The sequence below is a fragment of the Bombus vosnesenskii genome, unplaced genomic scaffold, assembly GCF_011952255.1.
Source record: "Bombus vosnesenskii isolate JDL3184/JDL3185 unplaced genomic scaffold, Bvos_JDL3184-5_v1.1 scf7180000013304, whole genome shotgun sequence".
Classification (NCBI taxonomy): domain Eukaryota; kingdom Metazoa; phylum Arthropoda; class Insecta; order Hymenoptera; family Apidae; genus Bombus; species Bombus vosnesenskii.
In genome coordinates, this window is record NW_022882953.1 from 3144774 (window position 1) to 3163979 (window position 19206).

Sequence of the window (19206 nt, forward strand, 5' to 3'; positions counted from 1 at the left end):
TCGACATTCATCTCGTTCCGTCGGTTCTCTCGAGGCCGTGGAATCGTTCGCCCGTTCCTCCTCGGTTCAATTTGCGGCCGACGATGTCGAAACTTCCCGCGCTTTCTCCGTCCGTCGAAACCTTGAGCTTCGTCACCGACATCGAAGAAGGATGAACGAGATCTCGGATTCTCGAACAGTGGTTATTCGATCTTGTATATACAACTTCTTGAAAACGCTGCTCGAGTGAAGTAACTTGAACTTTTCTGCGTTCTTTTTGAGATGTCTCTCAAGAAGGAAGGAAAACTGGAGAAAATCGGTAACACGCATACTGACGATAGAAGTAGTAGTAATATAGTAACGACCCGTGATAGGGTACGGTGGTTGTTGCCTTTGTTGGTTGTTGGTCTTCGAAGCAGCTGCCGACCCACACCGGGTCTCTTTCCGTTCTCATACTCGAAACTCGATCGACACTTAAGCCTTAGGGAATGAGAGGCCGAGGGGACGAGGAGTATAAAATGCAGGAGGTAAACGATAAATATCGTGGGTAAGAAAAAGAAACGAGCTGAAAAGGGAGAGAATTCGGTTGGAGGGGATGAGAATGTGATAGAAACTGTCGACGATGCATTTCGAAGGACCAAATCTGCGTTGGTTGAGAACCACTCGCGGGCCAAAGTGCCCCCGCCTAGCAGATGTTTACAGCGCGTTGGCTGAAATGAGCGGTTTTTCTCTTTTTTTATTTATTCTGTCTGCCATGTGCAACGACTACCCTCGACCAGAGGTCGCTGCCTCCCAAACCGCCCTTTGCTATCTCCACGAACTTTGTTTCTTCTTTTAGATATTCACGTGTGTTCGTTGTATACATGAATGACCCTCGTGCGTGTGTGCACGTTTTACCAGGTTCTCGTTCGAAAAATCTCTGAATGCGTAATTTCCATCAGCTTATCCCGTAATTTATCGTCGCGGCTTTCTCAATTTGGCACGATTTCATCGCGGCTGCATGATTCAGTTGCGCGTAACGCGTGACGAGGACACGCCGACTAATATAATACGGTGATGAGAGTTTGATAAGGGGACGCGGGCAGGGGAACGGGCACAAGAGGAGAACGAGACACGGGGACCAGGAGGTTCCCAAAGCGGCAGAGACGCAAATTTCATTGAGTGCAATTATGCATACCACATAATTTACCGTGGACCGGCCGGCAGCCGGTGAATTCTTTCGGAATCGAGGCCCGTCACGAGCCACGGCTCCGGCCACGAAATATTATTCTCTGATAAAAAGCGCGACGACGCGCATGTATAATTATAATACAAGCGCACAGAAGCACGCTCTACACGCCGGCCGGTCCCCGGTAATTGCGCACTTTTGCATCTGCTCGAAAGCGAGTGTGTACGACCTTGAATTAAATTATGCTGCACGCGACTTTTATTACATTCCCATTCAAATGACATCCGCTAATAGGGACGTTAAACCTCATCGTAGGTCAGGTGACCACGCGTCTTGCCCTGTCTAGCGAGTTTTCGTGGAAAACGTGTCATTGGTTATTTCCCTTGACTCGTTGTATCGAATCTGTATCATAAATATACCTTGCTTAAAAATATTAGAAAATCGTTGCTATGAAGGATTTCAACGAAGTAAGAAAACCAAAGGAAAGAATTCCTCTTAGATTTGATAGATTTATATTTTTCGCATAATGCTGTGACTTTAACGCGATCATTAAAGAAATATGTACGGATATAATGATTAAAGTTACTGTCATGTACGATCCTCTAATTGTTTCGAAATATGTATATATATGTAGACTGGAATTTCATATAATTTGTAAGGTTAATAAAGTGTAATAAAATAAAATCAAAATAAATTGTATAATAGCAAAACGAAATTTTAGATTAAACAAACTCTTTCTGATTAAATCCACTTGTATGAACGTGAATTTCTGTTATGTTAACGAAAAATTATAGGTGGCAGAAGTTGCCAATATGAATTCCAATTACATAGATATATACATATATAAAGTACCTGTCTGCTAACAACAGATTCATATAAACGGAGCTCTATCGTATTCATACGTGGACCAATCTCTTTTACTATTTGGAATGAAAAGATTTCGTCAATACAATCTGCTAACAACTGATCGATAGATTCTCTCTCAATTTGTTATGGTTCCCTTCGATCGGATCTGTCAGGGGCAAGGAATCTCGTTGATGCCAGGAGACAGGATAAGATAGAATTTCGCTTCTGGGAGGGTCGAGAGGGTCTCCCAGGCCATCGGAAGTGGAAAATGTCTTTGTTTATTGCACACTAGCACAGGCTGTGGGGCCAATACTCGAGGATACACAGGGCGATATCGAATATCCAGCGAACGACGTGCACACGAACGGCCCGACGAGGGTTCACCTAACCTCGTGCTCGATGCTTTTCTCTTTTCCTCTACTGATGGCCTTCCTTCTCTCTACACCAGCGTCTCCTCCTCTTCCTTTGTCAGACCTTTGTCCCGTCTCCTTTCTTTTCCTCTCTTTATCATGGGACGGTATAGTAGCAGCCGGTCGAGCGCGTCGTAGCGCAACCATATACCAGGTCTCTGGTCTACGTAGTCGGGCTTGGCGAAATTCCACCACGGTAGAACGTCACGCGTCGTATGCAACGATTATTCGTCTGTAAACGAGCGATTTCCTTGCAAAACGCCTCTACGTGGGATGGTTTTGCAAATATGTATATCATGGTAGGAGGACTTAACAGTGTAACTGATCGGCGTTTCTGTTCTTACCAAGTAGTACTTGTTCCTTTCGTTCGTTGCTACGTACTACGTTATTCAAGTCTCTCTATATACTTACGTGGCGTAGTTTGATTTCCTTTTTCGTCGCCTGCGCATGTACAGAAAGACGATGGCCACCGGTCGACGGTGTGCATTTCTGTACCGTTAATGAGAAACATCGCGTAGAAGATCGTGATTCCACGATGTATTATCGAGTTTCGACGCGTTATTCCATGCGTAAAAGCGGCCGCGAGACCGCCAGCCCTTTATGAAAAGAGTACAAACAAGTGTTATTCGAGCATCGAACAACTTTTCGGTCTCCCTTTTTTTTTCTTTTCCTTTTTCTTCTGCCTCTTTACTTTTTTTCTTCTTTTCCCGTTGCTGTTCTCTCTAACCGTACGTACAACGGTGTACATCCTTTCCCCGATGCAGCACGCACGAGTATCCGATTATTCGAAGACCGCACACGTCCCGAGAGGAAGTGGTTCGCAACCGACCCACCTACACTCTTTCTCTCTCTCGGGTACTCTCTCTTGTTTAATGCGTGTGTTACACGTACATGGGACGGCAAGGCGTAAGCATATGCACGAACACAGACGGCCCGAGAGTCTCTCTCGCTCCATTTGGCCAATCCGCGTCCCGTACACTCGGCTCGCAACAATGCACCCGACGTGGCACTTCCGTCCGGACGAGGAAAGCGTCGTCGCTGCGCTGTCAGTCGAATCGCTCCCTCCGATCGACACTGTGGAATTCGATCCTGGGAACCTTGAGACACGAAAAACTTTTCTTCGCCTACCTTCGGTTTGGTACCTGTGGAGCTTCGTATCTTTGGAACGCTGCACGTAGTCCATTAGTCTTCGAATTGTAAATATTTATAATGTACCGTTTTGATTGACTTCATAAAATCCTGAAAGGGAAACACGAAATGGAAAATTGTACCGTTTTATCATACGAAGGATCGGCAGAAAAATGGTATAAATGTATTTCTTGTAAAAAGGAAATAAATATAAAGAACGATGCACGATATGTATTACTCGTAGGATTTTGTTAGAAATTTCAATATTTCAGTATGAAATAGACAAATTTCGACATTTTTGGAGCTACTTCGTACTAAGATAGTTTGAGACTTTGAAACAAACGATTTCCCGTAATAGAATTCGATCGAAGATTTGTCGCTTGTATCATTTCTTCTATGAACTCTTCATATACTCGTACAGTAATATCTCCAATTTGAAGACAGTGCTATTTGCAGGATACAATAGATTTATGTGCGATTGGTATAATTTATTAAATTTTTAAATGAATATTACGGAAGATTCTTAATCGATATTTCTGGTTAGCAAGTTATCAATGTTTTTTTACTATATTTACTTAAGTTCTTGTACTAAAACTCAATGTTTTTTATACATAATATCTCCTTGCATTAACGATAGGAAGGGAAATATTAAAGATGAAAATAATCAATTTGTATAATTGATTGAGGGATTGAAACACAAAAACTAATACCAAATATATGAGATGTAATCACAATGTAAATATAGTGGAAGAATATTTCATATGCAAAGAAGGAAATGATACTAAATGTATCTTATCTAAGTAGTATCTTATCAAGGTCTCATATCAGAGAACGGAGAAGTCTTATCTTTAAGTCGGTACAACTGGCTTACATATAATCGATTTCTCTTGAAGTTCATGGAAAAACTTGTTCCGAGCTAATGCTACATCATGTTGACATTAATTAAGGGCGAGTTAATCGACCCCCTATTTTTATCCTTATACAATTCTATTTAAGTCAAAATAATTTCAGGAAAGTTGTAGGTTTCGATTCTGTTATCATGTTGTAGTTCTTATTGCTATGGAATAATTATCTTAATTTTTTATTCGATTTTTTACTATAACAATAATTTTAATACTCTTGTCCTATCTTTAATACTCTCATTTTGATCATCATTTATCATTATATCGCAATAAGAAAGGAGATATTTCTTACGAAAATGATAATAAGTACCATATAGATAATAGCATGTAGCACATAAAAAAAAGTTTAATTCTTATTGGAAATTTTATTTGCTTTTTTTAGAAATTAATTGCAAAATCAATCAATAATGGCTATAATTATGATTCATAACACGGAATATAGTTGTTTATATCCTTCTTACTACAACGTCAATGATAAAATAATAAAAAAGGTAATTATGTAATTACCTTTATGGTATTTAATCATTTGCCAATGTTTTTCAGAAAAACAGAAAATTAGCACGAGATAAAGGAAACCCGCTGCCAATCAGTCTCAATAAACCATGACCATGTAAAAAGCTAAAAAGGACACATACGAGCATAAACGATCGTAATTAACCGATTAAATGGTATATAACAAGATTCGTGTGTCTAGTAGACTAAGATCCAGTTTCGATGGCGTACGCGCAGCAGCCATGCAAAAAGGCTGGGCAGAAACTCGTAGACCTCACGTGGCGATTTCCGGCGAAGCTGCGAGAATGAATTTTCTCGCCGTTCAAGGAAAAACCTCGACCTCGCTCCTCGGTCGACCTTTCCATCCTGGGCGAACCGTGTGAATGTCGAGTGTATGGTAGCAGCGCGGCGAGCACACAGCATCGAGTAAAAGAGTAAAAGAGAGAGAAAGATATACTGCGCTGTGAGCCTTCGTAGTACGTCGAACTGTGACGTAGTCGCCGGTGCGTGTCCTAGGTCAAGATTCAAGACTGTGTCTACTGCGCTGGTCGACCGTTTCTTTCTAGCCGAGGCTGGGCTTCATCCTTTCGCCTTCGTTCGCGTCTGTATGCGTGTGCAGCGACTGTTCTGTCTCTTCCGTGACTCTCGTGCGTCTTTGCAATTGTACAAAAGCTTTATCTATACAGACCGACGAAACTATTTGTCCAGTTGTAGATATCTTTCATGAATATGCTACGGATATTGTACGAAGCATTTCGGAGCTTCATCAGCACCGTTATGCGATTCGACTATCATAATTACATTGGTCAGTCAAGTTAGTCAGTCAATTGTCTATATCAATTATCCACCGTATTGATAAATTTTGATATTCAGATATTTTTAACACTTATCGTACGCTTAAGATGGCTATTATTCATCTTTTTATCAAATATGTATCTCATAATTTCTATACATCTATGTACATTTTCAGATTGGTCTTTAATTCGATCGACACAATCGTGGCAAATAGTCGTGTTTCGTTAGAATGCCAATGAAATTTCAAAATATTTTATATAACAGGTTATATGAACACTTGAACGCAAATACTTTCGTAAGCCAATGTACGTACTTGTACGAGGAATCGGAGGATCGCGCGTTCAACGTACGAGCGCACAGTGACTCGCGAGCGAAGTACCTTGCTCTTGCTCATTCGTCTGCTTTCTTTCCTCCGTTTATTCTTCGTGTTCATCTTGCTTCCTCTCGTACTCTGATCTTCCTTTTTTCCCTCTATCTTCGTTTCTTCTTTGTCGTGTTCTTCGCCCATCGTGTAAGGCTCGTCAGTCCATTCTCGATCTCGAAGAGGCAAATCGTGTCCCAAAGTTTTTTGCTTCAGTTTAATGAAATTATACGGACCACGAGATCGACCGCGAGTTGTTGTCTTTTTCCTTCGTGCGGCTGAAGGTTGGCCATCGAAAGCGCGCCGTTCCGTGTTACCTGGCCTTTAAAACACCGCCGTAAGGAGTTTTATGTACGACCTGGTGCGCGCGCGTTACGCTGCCTCCGCCAAGCGCGCGCGCGCGCGCGCCTCTTCTTTTTGGGAGTGTGTCATCGGGACGCGGACCTGTCTCTTTCGGTGTTTTTGATTGCTCCACGATGCTCTCGGAGCGTTTGAGGCTTAATCGAGATTCGCCTCTTGCGGTCGGACGCTTTCGCGTTCTTTGGCCCCTTTCGCGGTTTCGACTTTCGGTCTTGCAAAATCAGACCCACCTTCTGCAAACCCCCGCTCTTTGTCGCGTTTTTTCGCATTGACCATCGTTTGACGGCATAAACCGAGTGATGCTGGAAACATCTTTTTGGTCCAATAATACGGTGTTGTAAAATGTATAATTGGAATGTTATAAGGTAATTGAAGTTTATCGTTCGACATCGTGTTTTGTTCATATTAAAATGTCCAATTGTGTGGATTCAGTTGTTTATGCCACTCGGAAGATTTATTGAGGTTATAGTTAAATGTTTCTTACTTGCTGTATCATAGTGTCTATCGATTCGATTGCCTTAAGTTAATGGTCTCTCCATTACGAAACGGCTAATACAGCTATTCACTATTTTTTTTTTTTTTTATTTAATATATGGTGGCAGTAAATATCTTCTAATTTCTGAATACATTTTCAGATTAGTTTCAAATTTGACCAATATAATCACGACAGCCATATGTCCTTAAAATGCTAATGAAATTTTGAAATCTTTTATGTAACACATAATATACATTTTATCCAACTGAGCGCTATCGAAATGAAATTTCTTCTTGCTGAACCACCTTCCCAATCGCTTACTCTTTTGTCGAGCATCAAACCAAACCCAAAACTCAAAAAAATGTTAGAATCTACCGATATTCAAACATCTTCGTATTATCTCGATTGACCGACGAGGAGGCAAATAGCGAAGCTCTTGCAATGTGTAACGTATTAAGGCTTTCTTATTGGTGTTACGCAATCGAAAAAGTTACGGAAAGGGAAAGCGGAGACAGCCAGACTCCGATCGGTCTAACGAGACGCGTGAGCTAATTTGAAGGATATGTGAAAGGAAGGGAAGACGAATCACACACACGGCACTGACCTACTTCCGTCTGCCTAACGCTGACCCTACTGTACGCCAGAGAGACGTGCGAACTACCTTTTGTTCGTACCGCACGGTAATTAACACGCGGGTGACAGGGTTGAATTACGCGAGACCCTTCAAGCAGCCGGAGAGAAGCGGAGAAAAAGATTTCGATCCACGTTTTTCTTGTCTGCATCGTGTCATACCAGATAACTTTCTCAATGTTGCGCAATTGAGCGTGTTATCGCATTTGGGTATTTTTGAAAGGAAAAGTGGCGTTATCTGTGTTTTTCGAGGGACCAATGACGATAAAAGAACTGGTAATGTGTTCTGGGCTATGTGAAAGATTGTGAAGAAATTTAAAAATAAAAAATATATTGGAATATTTCTTTGCATAAAGGAAAAGATATTAAGTAATTATTAGATCTGAATATTTCCGTAATGTTAGAAAGATTGGTGGGATGAATTACTAAACTGATACAAGTGATCCCTTAGAAATATTCTCTCGCTAATATAAATACAATTGGTAGCAATTTTTTGGTACAATTTTGTCAGTAATTTTGACTTGTAATTTTAGTTTAGAATAATTTTGCTTGAATCGGTATTAACCTATGTTTAAGATAGTAGTCGATTAATCTATAGAAATGCAGCAGAAAGTATAGACTTAAGCGTTCTTTAACCGGAGGCCTCTATAATTATGAAATTAAAAATTATGTAACAGCGAAGACGAATAAATCTGAACCAGACAAATTTCAGACAAATATAGGTCAGTTTTAGTCCTTGTTAATGTGACCACGATTTAATTCGTTTCTAACAGAAACGAATCGACACTTAAAAAGATAGGGCACCTCTAAATCAAGAAACTATTATTCGACTAACAAGTTAACTCGGTAGCACTTTAACATACTTTGATAGAATATTAAATTTTTACTTCGATAACGAGTCGAACCGTATGTTGCTTCATCTAATGAAAGTTTCGTGCTGACGCAATATTTATCGTGGGATATCAATGGCGCATGAAACGAGTTAAAGTCGCTGCCCGTTACAATTATTCGTCGGAGGAACCACTGGACTCTGGCGTTATTGGGACATGTAACGCGATCAGTATTATGTTTGCTTCAACATAATGCACCGCCTTTTCTTTACGATCGTACTCGTATATAAAATAAAATCGGTGGCTCTTTTCGGTCTTCTCCCCTTACACGGACGCAGTCGCAATTTATTCGGAAGATATTCCGTTCCCTCGTTCCACCTTGTCGCCAGAACGTTTAAAAAACGAGAAGAAAATATTGAAAGAGACGGCCGACTCATGTCGCGGTCTTTCAACGAATGAAGTCCGATTTTATATTCGGCTGGAAATCAGATTACGTTAAACGTCTCTTCTAACGATGTTGTCTATATCGCGTGGCTTGCTAACGAGGCTGCAAGAGCCACGGAGAGTACAAAAGGAGGCGGCGTAGTCTCGATTCATCGTTAATTGTCAGTGAGACACTAACTATGTTAAACCTCGCGCCGTTGCGCCATGTGATTCGGATTTTTGTCGGCCACCATTGCCATGGTACAAATCAGTTGTGTGAAATTTTAGATTAAAACGTTGCCATGATTTTGTTTGATAATAAGTACCATCCCTATTTTATTTTGCGAAATTGCGCGCTTTATTCATTCAATTAAATCGATATTAATAAAACGGATATATTTAGTTTACGACGATGGATTAGTAACAAAGGTTAAGCGTGTACGGTAACTGTAATATACAGCTTCCGTTTTAATAAACTTCTATGAAATATTGAGCACATATTTTCTCAAATAATAAATTCAAAGAATTTTTAATCTGCTTTTTAAATAACAATTTTGTTTAAATACAAATATTGACGCAATCAACGCGTTGAAAAGAAATTACACAAATGGAGTGACAGTAGATTAAATAAAAATTAAAATTAATTCAGCGTGACTCCATCGCAGTACAGAACGTGTATATATTGAATCTTGATTCGTAAACATTATTCATGAACAAATTTCTCCTTTTCCTATATCTCGGCTCAATAATTAGACAGTTTTTAAAATTAATAATTTTAAAAGCAAACGAAGCATAGTCGAAAGGAAAATAAAGATCCGGCCAGGTTAGAAGAAAATCTTTAAACGCATTTTCGAAGGGACGAGCCATCGAGAGGTATAAGTCGGTTCCTTCAAATTCCACAATTAACGTACAAAAATGGCCCACGTTCCGGGTACTCGTATCAGTTTCCCGGAACGTCGGTCGATTTATGAAGCGCCGAACCGAAGGAAGGTTCAAGAATCTTTCTTCGGACACGTATAAATCATGAGACATCCCAGTCGATGTTCGGCGTCGAAAAGAAGAAAGAGACGAGTGAAGACGAACGAACGATGGATTTGGGCTGTGTCGAAATTTCACGCAGCCTGTCCTCCTTTTTCCTGTAAATACGCTCACATTTTCGCGATGAGTTTGAGACATCGCACGGTTCTTCCTGTAGTCGGATAGAGGTGAAATGATAACGACTCCTAATAGGCTGCGAGAAGAGATCCCCAGGGTCCACGGTGTGTCCATGTGGTATAGTCACGAGTATGTGTTGTGCACGATTCTCGTAGACAAAGAGGTCGTGGACGAGTGAAAGAGGTTCTCAAACTGGTCGCGAAACGGCCTGCTGGGTCTGCTTCTCGCGCGTTTCGTTCCTTTGTCCGGTCTTTTGAAGAGCCGCCACGAAGCAGAGCAGCTCGCCTTGAGACAAAGCGTGTGCTGCTGCCTCCTCCCATCGTGGAATCGTCTCGTGTGCCTCTCCTGTTCTCTCTCCTCAAATCTCCTCCTCTCTTTCCTCCTCGAACCATCACCCTCCCACTCTGTCTGCTTCCCCTTCGGTTCCACCACTCCACCTCGTCACACTCTTTCTCTTTCTCTATTATTATGTTTTTGCAATCTATTTGTGTCTGCATCCTCCGGCTTTTTATTTCCTCCTCCTCCTTCTTGCTCGTTCGTTCCTACAGTGCCGGTTCGCGAGAGTCGTCGGCCTCCTACCGAACCTCCCTCGCACACACATCGGACCGCAGGTGCATCTCTCTCACCGGAGGTGCTCGCACTCGAGAGCCTGGTGCGCGCACCTGCGACACCCGGCCCTACCGATCTTTTGTCAACGTCATCGTGGGATAATCCGCGATAATTGGGAAAGAGAGGGTCATCGGTATATTACAATGCGATAAAAATTGCCTCTTAATTGGTGGCGATAAACCATGGGCGGGATAAATATAATCGGGTTCTAAGAGACACGCGAATCTGTCTGTGCAGCGGACAGGTGTCGAGAATAATTAAGTCGATTCGAAGATTGTATCGAGTGAGTCGTCTGTCTTATAGTTCATCTGCAAGTGATTTGAAATATTTTGGGAGGTATATTATAGCAAGAAGAAGGTTGTGAGCTCGACGATCGGTGTGATCCTTTCGATACGATCGATCGATCGATACGATAGACACGATCATCTCGAGGGAGTAGCGCTTGCTAGATGTTACAAAACGTTCGGTGGAGAAAGCGACAAATCGTGTAGAGGCAGAAGGAAAGGTCGAGCTGCTTCTTTCATTTATAGTTAGTCGAGCTGTTTCTTTCATTTATAGTTGGCCGACCTGCTTCGGCAGGACGAGAGTTTATGGGATTATTCCATGACGAAGGTACTCGAAGCTGGTTCGTGTCTTGCGGACCTGACCTCCCTCAGGACCTTGAGTCCCTCAGGACTGCACGAGGAGGATATACCTGTATTTCACAAAGCTTTACGAATCGCCCCGAACGTTTATGTGGAATGGCGAAGTGGCCAGTTCTCTGCGGCTTCATCTAAACTGGAAACACTCTTCCGGCCTGGGAAGGCCTGTTCTCAACTTGTCCTCGAGCGACGTGTGAAATACGACGACCATGCACGATGAAGGGTGAAAAATTCCAGGTGATGTTATTGGATAGCGACGAGCATACTGCGTAAAACAAGATGTAGTATAATAATTCTTGTCTCGATATCCGTCGTCTGTAATAATTTCGATACAGGAAACTTTAATTGAATAATGTGTATTGAAGTCGTGTATAATAAGAATCTATATTACTTTGTAATATTTCGTACTTTAATATTAAGTGTATTTTCTGGTGTATTTCTTTGAGAACCATTTTCCTTACAGAGGAGGATTTTCTGATTCTATGTTAGTTCCATGCATATATAAATTCTTCGCCATACTTGATGAAAAGATATGTAGAATTATAATTGAAGATTCATAATCAGTATGTTTCCGTAAACACAAAGAAATAGAATTAAATTGTCTACTACGGTTTGGTTTTCGAATTTCCATCTCCCATTTTCGTTTCCGTTTCGTCAAACAAAAAGAACTTTCCAGGAATTAACACGAAAACCATTCACGTGAACAATGGCCTCCTCAAGCTTTTTTCGAACCTTCCAGCACATTCTTCAATGACGAAAATACAGCTGTGTTGAACATGACCTAAAGCGTCTAGTGATCCTCGTGACAATGAAACGTGCTTAAATAATTCTACATCCATTTTCACGGTTACCATAAACGAAATAAAAAATCGAATAAGTAACAATAATTCCTTCGTGTCTTGATTTGAAAATTCTGTTGAAAATGATTCAACATGCAACATTCAGTTGATATTTACTCACCTGCACAACAATAAATCACATTTCATCGACTTTGTATCAATGTCCATACATTGCCATACGCGGAACTATGAACCGAAAAGTATTTGCAACGAAAAGTGGACAACGCGTGTCGTTGTTCGCACGTTTGGCGAAGGCTCGCGGCGTTTCCATCGAGGCGTGCGCGTATCAGATATTGCTGCCGCGCCGCAATAGCGCCAATAGCGTCGCGTTCCACGCGAAGAGAATTCCTACGGCAAGAACACGTACGCGCGCGTGCATCGCGACCGGGGTAAAATCCTCCTCGGCCGTGGAACACGGCGTGTCGAGCCCGGCGTTCGTATATGCCACTTCCTGCCGATGACTGAAAGGCTTAGAAAGCAAGAAAAAAATTAGGTGGCGTATTTGCCATGAGAGCCGGTCATTGGCTGTGCGTGGAAAGACGCGATGATGGCAGGACGAAGGAACGGAAGGTGTCCGGCTCGTGCGTTGAATTCAAAAGCTCGTGTTGTGGGAGTTGCTTGTCTTTTTCTCTCTTTCTTTCTCTCTATCTCTCTTTCTCTATTTCTTTCTGTTCACGGTGTAGTCGCCGCGAGGTTAGGCTCTGGTTTCTGAGAAGCTCGGACCGATTTACAAGGAGTCAGTACGTTTCAGCGTGGCTCACTTATCCGGTCACTTAACAACGCGTTAATCTAAACCCGTTCCAACGACCAAACAGCCGATTCTTCTTCTCTGTTGCTCTTTCGAGGAGCCGAGTAACGGAGGCAGAGTGTACTCGATAGATTTACGAATGTATAGCTTGATCGAGCAGAAGTGTGGCTTCTGGGAAAGCATGAGTGAAAAAGTGGGAAACGAATAAATTTATAAGATGTCGTTCATTGTTGATGGACCAATCGTATTAGGCTATTCCATGATTAACTTATCAATGTGAATGCGAAATGCGTATAAACAAGTTTTTTGGTAATAAATTTTTGGTAATAAAATAGTAATAAATAAATATATATTTATCTTATTTCGTGCAATTCTTCTATCGAGTCCTCTGTTCTTCTCTATAAAATCCTCATCTTATATCGATATTTACAATATTTACAATATATCCAATATCAGTAAAACTACTGCCACGTATTTACCGATATATATTTCTAGATCAAGTCTTTGTCTTTCTCGATACTCGTAAAGAATTCCATTCTGCTTAGAAAAATGGAATTACTCATAAAATAAAGTGGTAATATGAAACTTTCCAGGTCAGCTAATTAGATAAATGAAGAAAAATGGGGGAAACCATTTTAGCCGAAAATACCACGTACAAGTATATCGTGTATAGCAGCCTTCCTTCCTCTTATCCAATTAGTTATGCATACGTGTGCTTACTCAAGCAATACACATCGGTAAATACCTGTGGCATGCATTAACGATCTGAAACATTAATTCAGAGGTTCTTGTAATAGCAAACAGGAGATTAATTTATCGATCGTTGACAATCAAGGAATTATCAGTTACAATTATCCGGATGATCCTGATCGCTTCGTTAAACGTTTCTTACGCCTCCTAGTATTATTAGAAACAAGCAAGTCCCGTTTTCTATCAACGATCCTACCTGGATTATCAGCGTGCGTTACACACTTGTTCTCTCTTAGGTCCGCGTGCGTACGACAGAATCGTGCGCGCGCGAGCACCGTGTGAAAAACGGAGCCGAACAAACATAAGCAACGTACGCCTTCCCGAGCTGGAATTATGATTCCTATCAGCTCGTATCTTCGCTTTCCTTGTCTGTTGGCGAGCGTAGGTGGTACGAAATGGTCGCGACTGAAAAAGAAAGCAAAGGCGAAAATCCAGACTTAGACGACGCTTTATCCAGGCTCCTTATCTTTTCACAACAATCCCGCTATCAGAGGGCCCTTTCCGTCTTCGCGGTATCACCTAACCAGGTACACCTCGTTCTTCTCTTCTTCGTTATTCCGTTTCACTTTCGCTTTTATTGGATCTTTTTTTTTTCGTCTGTTTCCATTAACACGTTCAACGTGAACCAGGAAAGAAATACGGAGGAGACGGCAGATGGAGAGAATCGGTCAGTTGAGAGCCGCTGGCACGTCGAATCGTTGAACCACGGAGTGGTTCAGTGGCTCCAAGGCCGGCGGAAACCACGGGTGGGATGTGCGGGGCAGAACGGCCCTTCTTCGACTGGAATCTTCTCTCCGGTGCAACACGCGCCTTCCGTCGTCCTCTTCTTCGTAGCCTTCGTTGCCTCGAAGAATAAGATACCGGCGATCGATATGATGGAAGGATCGAACGACATACGATAACGTTTTGAAAGAATTTACATGTATTAGAAGAATTTTGATTACTTATCTATACTCGTAAATCTATATTGCACGTTATTTCTTTCCTGATTATTGATCTCCTTAGACGACAGGTAGTTGCTGATTGTCGTTCGATAAGATTGGTTTCTTGAATTTGCAGAGATGGAATGTCGCGTCTTTGATCAGTCCATGGCACAGTTGAAGCTGAAATGCTAACAAAAAGCTCAACCAGGCTTCTTGTAATTCGCTGTCGCCAGTCAGCGACTTGCGCTAGAATCGCAATTTATACAGCGGGGTTCGTCGTTGCGTGGATTTGATTTCTAGGATTTTGACTATCGTTGATCGTATTATGCTTGAAAAAGTTGTTTTAACTGGAAAATGGGTTTCCTTTGTTCGATGCTGCATTTGAAATTCTGTCTATTTCAATATGACACCAATTTCCATCGGTATTTTTTTCTATAGCCTAAAGTATTGCCTATTTTAACACGGAATAGCGTCTCTGATTTATATCTAACGTAGTTCTATATTTATATCTTTTTATTCCTCTGATAAAGTTGTTATCATACAACATACAATTTACTACGGAGGGATTTATTACGCCCCTACGAAATTGGCATTGCGACTTCTGATAGAGGCATGACACCTTATCTCCTTTTATACACGTACTATATATATATATATATCAAATCACCATTTTGTTTAACCGATATTACGATATCACAATTTGTTTTCCAACAACTGTATTTCTTTCGTTATTCTGTAGTCTATAGCATTGAAGATAGGTCCTTCAATATTGTACGTATAACCAACCACAATATAACCTTTAATGTTGCAGCATGTTTACAGAAGAATTCCATTTATCTCGATCCATTAACTCATATGTAATACATTGATTCTTCCCACTACTTGCGATCTAAATTCTAGTTCAAATACTGTATGGGTTCACGTTCAGATAAGAGGATTTAATCGGCGAGAGAGCAGTTAATCGGGTATTATTGAAAATTTCTTTTTTCGACGCAATGAAATGTTTGATACAAGAAATATATACAAATTGTTAAGTATAAATACATTTCGCATCTTTAGCCATGTCATCATATATAATACGATTATTAGCCCATCTGGGAATTATCGAATCTTAGTCTCATTTTAGCAAACAGGAGAAATTTTTAATAGTCTAAGGAAATGCGTAACATTCGTTCAAAATTTTCCATTTTATTCGCGTCAAGTGATTAGAAGTGAGAAATTTTGATAAACAAAGTCCACGTTACTAAACATTTCCAATATCAAATTCCAACGTTTTCAAAAATTAAACGTTCCAATGAATGATCTTCATGCAAAGGAAGTCTCACGATAATAAATTTCGATCGACGACTATCGCAAGATAATTTCGAAAGTCACGCACTGTCGAAGGATGAAAAATGAAAAATTTCAAATATACTCTCGCGATATTAAATTTTGATCGATCGACGACCATTGCAGAATACCTGATTTAAGAGATCGTAAATACGGTTCGTTTTCAAGAAATTCGACGACCAAACGTTCGAGTTCGCCTCCGGCCTCCAGAGGATTCAACCCAGCATGTGTCGCGCAACTCTCGGTATGGGTCGTTCTGGTTTCTCCGCGGCGTTGTCGTTGTCGCCCCCGTCGCATCGACGCGATAAAGCGATCGTGTGCGCGTCTATACGTTGCATGCAGGCCTCGGCGTGGCTTTGTGTTGCCTCAGCCGGGAGGAACGTCTTTACATTCCAGTACGTTCGTCCGTCGCCACGCGGTCGCTCTTTTTCCTCACAGTTCCGTGCGCTCGCCCGTCTTTGTTCCTTCAGCCACCCATTTTAGGAATGAAATTTGCTGCATTATCGCTGGCCCACCCTCTTCGACTGCGCTAGATTCGCGTCGTGGAATTCACGGAATCCCACGGAGCGAACGTTGCGCATGCGCGCCACTTTCATTCGGAATTTCGACTACCGATCACGTGGTGCGTCCATCCCCCAGCGCTTTCCTTTAGTTTTTGGGAAGCTGTTTCGAGATACTTAGAAGAACGTCTTCTTAAGATCTATAGGATACTTGCTGGGGTATAAATGAAACGAAACAAATGAAATGAGAGGAAATGGCGCATAAAATAGTTGTTGACAATAATTGTTAATCATCGCATGCATATTTTATTCATTTGGATAGTGTACATATGTGATTTTTTAATTTCTGCAGATTTTTACTTTTACGATACACTATGTCCTTTTTAATGTGTAATTAATGTGTAATACTCTTTATTATTTATTTATCATGTCCCTAATTTAATAACAGTTGATAATTAAATCTATGAAAGCTATGTTAATTCGTAAAACTTTTATGAATATTTGTGGTCTGGGGTTAAAAACTGTTGAATTTTGTAGTTCGTTCATGGGTAGCTTTTCGGTAGAAATATTGCGAGTTGTTGGTAATGCAGATGTACAAGTTGTCGCAAAATATATGACAGATTTTATACATTGAAATAATAAAAAGGTTGATATACAGAAACGTCGTTTGAGACTTACTTTTTAAGAATGACGTTATCGTAGTTCTTTGAATTTCGCTTGCAGAATTAAAACATTAAAATATTAGATATTCTTTTAGTCGTAATGTAATCGTGAAAGATACAAAGTTACGTTGAACGTGATAGTTTCCTTTCATCTATAGCTCGTTGCAGCATTTAAAATATTATCGGTTATGAAAATTTGCAGGCGGACCATTTGAAGAGTAACTGAATGAATAATCAATATGCAAAATTATGCGTACATCAGATGTCACATAACTTGGTCGTTTTATATTTAGCGAGAAAATGGCGAAATTCATTAAATTCTCATTTCGTAGGATTCGCTTTCTTGCATTACTAGTTTCGAGATACAAATATGGTCGAACGGTTGTGCCACTTTTATTTGACCCACGAGAGGAGCAATGTATTAACCCATTTCCACTCATGGATGCATTTTCGTGGCATTATTACTTTCTGCTAAACTGACCCGCGCTACTTTCCTACGCATTGTTTCGAAAATGTTCTGCCCATTTAAAATAGTGCAATTAATAAACCGCATGATAATAGACCGTGACGTGCATATCAAGGAAACCTTGCAGATAACAGTAACACGTATCGCGAATTCAAAGACCAGATATCTCGTAGTAATTATGCTTCGTGATTATTCGATGAATTATATGTTCCGATAATACGTAGAATCAGTACGTCAGAGGGTGGATGCGGGCGACGTGTAAATAAATAGTAACAAACTTGTCATAATAGAGTCGTTCGGCCCGTAATGCGACCTAGTCCCCATTCAAGACTACCAATCAATATTGCAGAATCGTGTCAGAACGAATACACGATTTATTACATAATAAGTACGCGAATGAATGAAATTTCAGCGTGTAGACAATTGCGGCTTGAAACACTGGTTTATTTCATAAAACTGTCGGGTTGATGCAGGTGCAAAGGTATATAAGTATCGATGTCGTTGTTTCGTTTTAATGGAATCGCCACGAAATGTTTAGAATTACGTTACGACCTACTCTGCGTCGAATTATTACGAAATTCTACATACGATGTCAAGATAATCAAACATATGCATGTAGCTTTTTGTAAGTGCGTTGCAGTCTTTTCGTATGTTTTATTGGTGAGAACGCGATGTCAGTTGAACCGAATACCCATCCGCCATAACTACGATCTAAGTTTCGATAAGCACAGTTTATAAGTTTATATAAATATCGTTTATTTTCTCGAACCTACCGTGACATGTTTCGCGACAAATTTCGCGGCTCGTTGTGCTGCTTTGAATCTAAAAAGAGAACGAAAAGACGCCCAGTTCCGATATTCTTGGACGATCCGTCAGCTTCCAACTCGTTGTTGGTCTTTTCGCTCTCCAGGAGACGTCGACTACTTTGTCAAAATTACGTGCCTCCCAGCGGAGGTCTGTTCAAAGACTTCACGAAGATATCGATGCTGCTTCTATTCAGCTAAACCAGATCCTGTATCACCTGTTTCGATCTCGGATCCTATGATATCGAGGTCTGCATCGAACAGTGGAATAGAATGGAACATGATTTTCTTAGAAACTCGATAACAATCGTGGTAATAGGAATTTGTTCGAGATTTTGAGCATTTTTTTTTTCGAAATTCAAATTAATTCCCCCAATATTCGTATCTGGACTGACGTAGATTATATATTTTGGTCACGTTGATTTTCAATTCTTCTTGGGTTTTACGTTGTCACAGTGATGCATCGAATGGCTGAATGTTAATCAATATGATTTTCGAAGAGATTCGGTAGCTATCCAGCTTTTATTCGAGATCTCGAAAATTTATTCAATCCTCGGACGTTTCTTTATGGTAAATGCGTATGTGGAAAAATATATGGCCTGCATATACTTACGCATTATGAACGTACAGCGACTTAATTCTTTTACTTTTGCTAAAACAAATTTGTACATTTAACTGTCTATCTCCTCGTTACGTTAATATTTTGTCATAATCTGACGTTAAAAGACAAATTAAACTGAGAAAATAAACACGCACAATGTATGTGACTTCGTATTTAAATTATCCCGTATATGTAGAATTTCTATTTCCGTTGGTCTCGAATTTTCCATCCTCCAACTCAAATACAGCTGAACAAAATATTCCGAGAAACTCGACGACAATCGTAGCAATAAATCCAACGTTTACCAAAGATTTCGGCGATTCGTTCGAGATTCGAGTTAATTGCCCGGATGTTCGAATCTGGATTGCTCGAGGCTATGCA

The 19206-nt window shown here is 40.6% G+C and overlaps 1 protein-coding gene across 1 annotated transcript in view; it reads left to right on the forward strand.

Annotated features, from left to right (window-relative positions):
* The window catches only part of LOC117234407 (RNA-binding protein MEX3B), a 60847-nt gene that overhangs the window by 7812 nt on the left and 33829 nt on the right, over positions 1–19206 (forward strand). The gene's annotated exons all lie outside the window — the stretch shown is intronic.